Source organism: Papaver somniferum, chromosome 7 (assembly GCF_003573695.1).
Source record: "Papaver somniferum cultivar HN1 chromosome 7, ASM357369v1, whole genome shotgun sequence".
In the NCBI taxonomy this organism is placed as follows: Eukaryota; Viridiplantae; Streptophyta; class Magnoliopsida; order Ranunculales; family Papaveraceae; genus Papaver; species Papaver somniferum.
Genome location: NC_039364.1, coordinates 59,921,884 through 59,928,416, shown reverse-complemented (window position 1 = coordinate 59,928,416; position 6,533 = coordinate 59,921,884).

The following is a 6,533-nucleotide window of genomic DNA, read 5'->3' as shown; positions in this document are numbered from 1 at the left end:
AAAACCGAAACTTGTTTTGGTAGAACCGTGAAACCATGTTTGGTGATTGAGTGTTCTTGATCAATCACATAGTGCTTGAAAGTAAGATGAACCAATTCTAAACTTGTTTGGAAGTGTGGCAAATCAGCTTCAAGATTGTAAGTATGAAATAGGACTTACAGAGTTAAGATGTCGACATTCTTTTAACATGTGTAATAACGCTTATCTTTTATTGTTCAAAGATATTCCTTAATAGCTAAATGAAACAATCCCGGATCGAAAAAATAAATTGAATCTTTTAATTAAGGTTTTTAATTTTATTTTTAGAAAATAAAAATTAGTAATGTTCATTTACTAGTTGGAGATTTTCTAAGAGATTTCGGTCAATGTTTGGACAAAGCATTTCCAGGAATTATGGAAACCGAATTTGGAAATTATTGCATATCTTGAGAATATTTTCGGTTTTGTAAATTCCTTGGTGTCCAAACTTCCTTGGTCTATAAATATCAAAGTTTGCATTTCGAGCAAACTAATCCTCAGAGCCAGCAAAACTACCTAGTTGTGTTGTTACTGGTGGAGCCGCCTATTCGGAGAGGAAAGTAACCTAATTAGGCGAAATCTCTTACAACCGCTCAGTTTAAAGACTTTTTTTGGGATTGAGAAGCTCTATTAGTACCATTGGTGGGAAACTAGATAATTGCGGTTTATTATTAGTTTTCGATTGATTTGATTGACTAACAGTTGTTGAACTTTGATTGCACCCAGTTTGTTTATGCTTGAGAATCTTCTCTTCTGATATAAGATTCACTCAAACTAGATCGAAGTTTCGACGAGGATCTTTAGACTGTTTGTAGATCTAAAGACGTCTTGTGATAATACATTGTTAACAAACTCCGTTTTCTGTGTGATTGATCACAAGAGATTCAGGTTGATTGTGTGCAGGTGTTTATTGAAGATCTAAGAAGATTTGAAGACGAAGAAGATTTCTGATTTGTGTTCTTAATCTTTGGTGTGCACAATACCTGTTTCGGTTAAAGAGGATCCAACTATAATTGGTTTATCCTTGTGATAGATTGGATTGATTAGTTGAGTAGATCGGCATCAATACAATTCTTTGTGATCCAAAGTATTGATTGAAAAATCTTGACAATTACTTTGTTAATTGTTATTAGATAGATCGAAGGACCTGAAAAAGGAGTTTATTGGGATAAACGGAAGAGCCTTTTGTCGAACTCATATCACTTGGTTGAAAAGAGTTGTTACCAAACAGATTTGTTGTTCCTTTACTGTTTGGAATACAAACCAAAGGAATTGTTCCAAGTACATAACTTATAACAAGTTGGAGGCGTGGGAATACAGACGGGACTAGGTGAAATATAGGTTTAGTAGCTTGGTCTCAACTATACGAAGTTGGTTTGATTTTGTATAGCGGCTTAATCCTGAGAGTATCCAATTCTAGACAAGGTCCCGGGTTTTTTCGGCATTTTCGGTTTCCTCGTTAACAAAATCTTCCTGTATCTTTTACTTTTCTATTTCCGCAATTATAATTGCTTTTATTATAATTAGAAGTAAAATACACAAACGTTAATTCTTCTTTACTTGATAGTAATCCTATGGTGTTTGGTTAAGTCCGAACCATTTATCAAGTAAACATACTTCGTTGTTGCATTGTCTCGATCTTGTATCCATAGTCAATTACACAAGTTATCTTGTTGTCGTATTGTCTCGATATCGTATCCATAGACGATCACATGAAGTGTGAATCAATTATTTGTATTGTCTCGACTCAGTCCATAGACAATCAGTTTCGGAGAAAGGACTTATATGTGAAAAAGTTTTAGATTGAGGTATATTTGGGTACCCTCGTCTTTTCAATATATATGTACTCACAACAATTATGAATAACATGAATATCATATTGCCAGAGTCTACCAAGAGGGAGATGTATAGTAGTCGTGTTAATCACATCATACAATTTTGAGTCTTCGTAACTAGTAAAAGAAAACCTAACGAGACATTTATGAGTAATTTCTTGAGAAGAAGAATTATTAATCCAACCAACTGAATAAGGATGATGATGTGGTGTAACTTGCATCCCCAATCCATGCTGCCACTATCTATAATCATATCACAAACTTCCTCTCCAATTAGACACTTTGGTTTGAAAATATTATTTCTCTGAGAATAAGAAGGTTGAATTGGTAATACATAACGAATCATTCTCATAAAATGTTCATCATAAGCTTCATGTCATTCTCCATATTCATCATTATCCAACTCATATCTTCTTGTCCTATTGTCTAAAAGTAATAAAACTTTATGATGATGAAAACTAAACTTGGTTATTTATTTATTTAGATTAAGGTTTTCATTCGCGGAAGCGTAAAGATCGAATTTTAGATAAGAATCTAAAATTCTTTGCTCTGGTAACAATTAATGTAGAATGATAAAAGAAGAATGCAATATAGAGATTATTAGAGATGCGAAGAGAAGAATTTAAGCAAGAAAAAGAATAGATAAAGAGATTTCTATTAAGAATTTGAGATATTTTGCTTTTCCTCCCCTTCCAAGATTTCTAATTAGCGTTTCCTCCCCAAATAGATTAAAATTAGTGTTTCCTTCTATCGTCAAGTAGTCCATCCGTTACTCGGTTAGCTGAGTCAGCAGTTCTGTACGCATGTCAAAGACATACAATTTTATGACTAACTACCTAAAATACCCTAATCTTCTTCCCCAAAACTTTTGAAGACTATTCATTTTATTTGTTATTTCTGTTCCATTTCATTTCTTGTATTTTATTATGGTAGGTACATTAGATGTTGCTGCTCTAAAAACCCAATGTTGTTCGATAAAATCAACACCATCTATAACCAATCTAAAAACGATCCATAAATCCAAATTCAAAATTGTGTTTCTATTTTCTCTAATTCAGTCAATAATCAATTTATTAATCCATTAAGTATCTCTTTAATCAAATCAAACAATGTTTGCAATATCTTTAAGTGAAGCTCCTGTTATCGTTCCCAAAAAATCACGACAATAAGCTTTTTTTAAGCCATTATTAACTTTCATGGTGATCGCTGCACCTGCGATGAAAAAATTGATGACGACTTCAATATAAATACATCAATTACACAATGAAATCTAAAATAAGATTCTCTATAATCGAATAAGATTTACCATATCTAAAAACTTGATCATCATCATAGATCTTGTTCTTTATGTTAATGATGACTTTTTTTCTTTTTGACGAAATGTTGACGACTTCAGTTACCAGGATATAGGAACTGTAAATAGTGATATATGATGATACTCCGTGTTTGATTGAACTTCTAGAAACTCCCTAAGCCAAACTAATTTACCCATCGAACCCATGGTTGGAACCTCTAGCAGCGACAAGTGAGAATTGATCGGCCAAGCCTTTTTCAGACATTTACTGTATCTTATCTTGACAATGGAGATGCAACTTTGCTCTTAATGTCTAACCCCGTCATTTTTTCTTCCTTGCAGCAATTTCAAATAAAGAAAAAAATCCAGTCCCCAAAAGCTCAACAGAACTCTAAAGGAACTTAGAATCTCCATCATCCATCAAGTATATTAACGGCTGTGAGCCAGTGAGTTCCATTCTTCCTATTCATTTCATGGATTGAAAATTCTGTCTAAACTTCTTACAATTCAAATTCACATCAAACCTATCCTTGATCTCATTAATCTTCACCTTTCAGCTATTATCTAATGTCTCCTTCCCAAAACTCTGCCCACACTTCTTATAACCTATATTACTTGTTCTCGGTATGTCTTGGTTCCAAAATTTTCTCAAACATCAAACCCAGGTGATACTGTTCACTTAATGGAAAAAGATAAGGGTATTTTGGGTACTATGATTGCCACATGTACAATTTATGCCACGTGTCCGTAGATGATGACTCAGCTAACCGAGTAATGGACGAAATACTTGACGATATGAGGAAACACTGATTTTAATCTATTTGGGGAGGAAATGCTAATTAGCGATATTGGGAGGGGACGAAACGCAAAATTTAATTGAATAATAATGTGTTGTTAATAAGTTATCCTGAGACAATCTCATATGCCCTTTTATATAGACTTCTACTAGATATCTAAATTACTATAATTCTAAATAAAGGGAATACTAAACAAGGAAATAATTATAACTTTTAAATTTAGGATAGATGTCCTACATCATAAACAATTTGCAATTTTATTAGACTTTTTAGGCACATAAGTGCGTTTTCAAGAATTAATTTTTTTAATAACTATATACAGTTGTCGATGGTGGTTTTTAGTTCAGGGCTAAAACCATAAAATTCCATATTTATGTGCCTTCATTATGTAAAGAAGTAGAGCCACTAAAAGCCAATGAGTGCCCATGCCTCTTTCTCTACATGTACATAACAATATTTATGAACTTCGCCTGGCTGAATTCAGAATATATATATGCATGCGCGATTTTTGTATTTACTGTATGATTCAGTATCTCCATCTACGATAATTATTAGAATAATATTGGCGCATGTTGCAATAATCCCAAGTGTTCTATAAATATTATTATATTAAAATTGAGCTCCTAGTTGCATTATTCACTAATACAGAGCCAGCTGAGTATCCATTTTATGTTGTGTTCCCAGCTGAACTCTTAGTACTGACATGACGATTAATGCTCACTCTTAGCTGAGTAGCATGAATCTCCCAAAATATATGAATTAAGATATGCATGAAGGTACCTGGTCAGAAGCGCGCAAGCTGTGCCGACAAGGCCAGAGCTGCGCTAATCGCAAGAGTAAAAATTAGTAATTTTGTGTTGATGTACAAAATTCACCTAAATTGATCAATTTTGTGTCAATTCACAAAAATCAATTTTTAACCTAATTTTGTGTCAACTCACAAAAAATTAGATTTTTTCCCTAAAGTGGAGCATGCACGATATCTTGATTCCTATTGGTCGAGACTAAACCTAGGTAAGCTATGAATTGGCCCATCATAGAGCCAGTAGGAGTAAAATCCTAACAGAAGTCGAAAAAAATAAGTAAAGAGGAAACCTTGACTGATTAGGTCGGTCACATATGGAGCATGACCACGCCACTTGGACGACCAGTTTGCCCTAACTCGCGCCCCCATGGCCGTCCGGCCTTGCTCCATATTGACCCCCATGCGCCCCTCTTTCTTATCGGCCAATCACATCACATCAAGCCTACAAGCTCCGCTTTAAATTGATAGCCAAAGTAGGCTGGTCGAGCTGCTTGATTTTTTAAGGAATAGATCTTGGCCACCCAAGTCAGTTGCAAATTGATCAAGACCACACAACTTGGACGACTCAATTGGCTAACTTAAATCCTTACATGTTCGGTAAATAGTGTGTTGTCGTGATGATCGTCCACCCACCTATTTCTTCGACCAATCACATTACTCCTAGCCTACCTTTTCCGCTCCAAATCATTGGCTAAAGTAGGCTAGTCGAACTGCCTCTTTATATAAAGAATTAAATCTTGGCCGTCGAAGTCAGTGGCAGAATCATCACGGCCACACAACTTGGTCGGTTGATTTAACAAGCTTGGCTCCCTCCTGGCATGACCGAGCAAGCTCCATGATAGCTACCTGTGGTCTATCTACTATTTCAACCAATCAGATCGCTCCTAGCCAATGTAGTCGATCTCGGCTGTCTCGACCGAGATTCCGGCGATTTTGCCGGTTTCGCTCATACAACGAGCGAATTACAAGTTTCAGCTACAAAATTTCATCGAGAAACTCGTCGGAACAGTTATAATCTTGCTTGGATTGGTCTATCATCGACCGAGATCGTCCCCAGTTTTCATTACTGTTATGGAACTTTTTCAAAGGGAACCGAAAATGGAAACAAGGGTTTAAAAAATCATATCTTTTAGCTATTATAGATACCAACCAAGGGTATCAAATTCTAAAAAAATCAAAATTAGGAAAACCTACAATATCTTTATCATTCTAAAACAAGATTAGCTTCATCTTCTTTATCCGTTTCTTCTCACTGTTTTCGACAGTATCAAGCTGTTTCGTTGATTCAACAACATCAACTGTTCCAACTCGAATCAAAAGAAACCCCAATTAGTCTCCATCTTAGTTAAATACTTCTCAATCAACATCAATCCTCTCTTGTTCTTTTAGATCGAACTGCTTTCCACAAACCAACCACGCTCGAACCTAGCAGACAAACCTATATCAACCACAAATCCCTAATTCTTCTAGGTAGCAATCTGCATTTTTCCATTTCTCAATTTCGAACCGATCCATCACTAATTTTTTCTCCAACAATCTCATAATTTAACGGCACTGAAATCATCTTCTTCTTCTCTATTTTATTGTTGTCAAGATCCTCTCAAAACCCATGTACAACCACAACATCGGCCACCATCTTCCTCCACCACTCACCAAAAGCAGCAATCCTTTCTTCTCTGCTCAATATCACACAGATCGAACCCAAAATCAATTTAATTTTGAATCCATAATACGCATATAATCAATGCATTTCTTCCATCAAAACAAAAATAGATTGAGAAGAG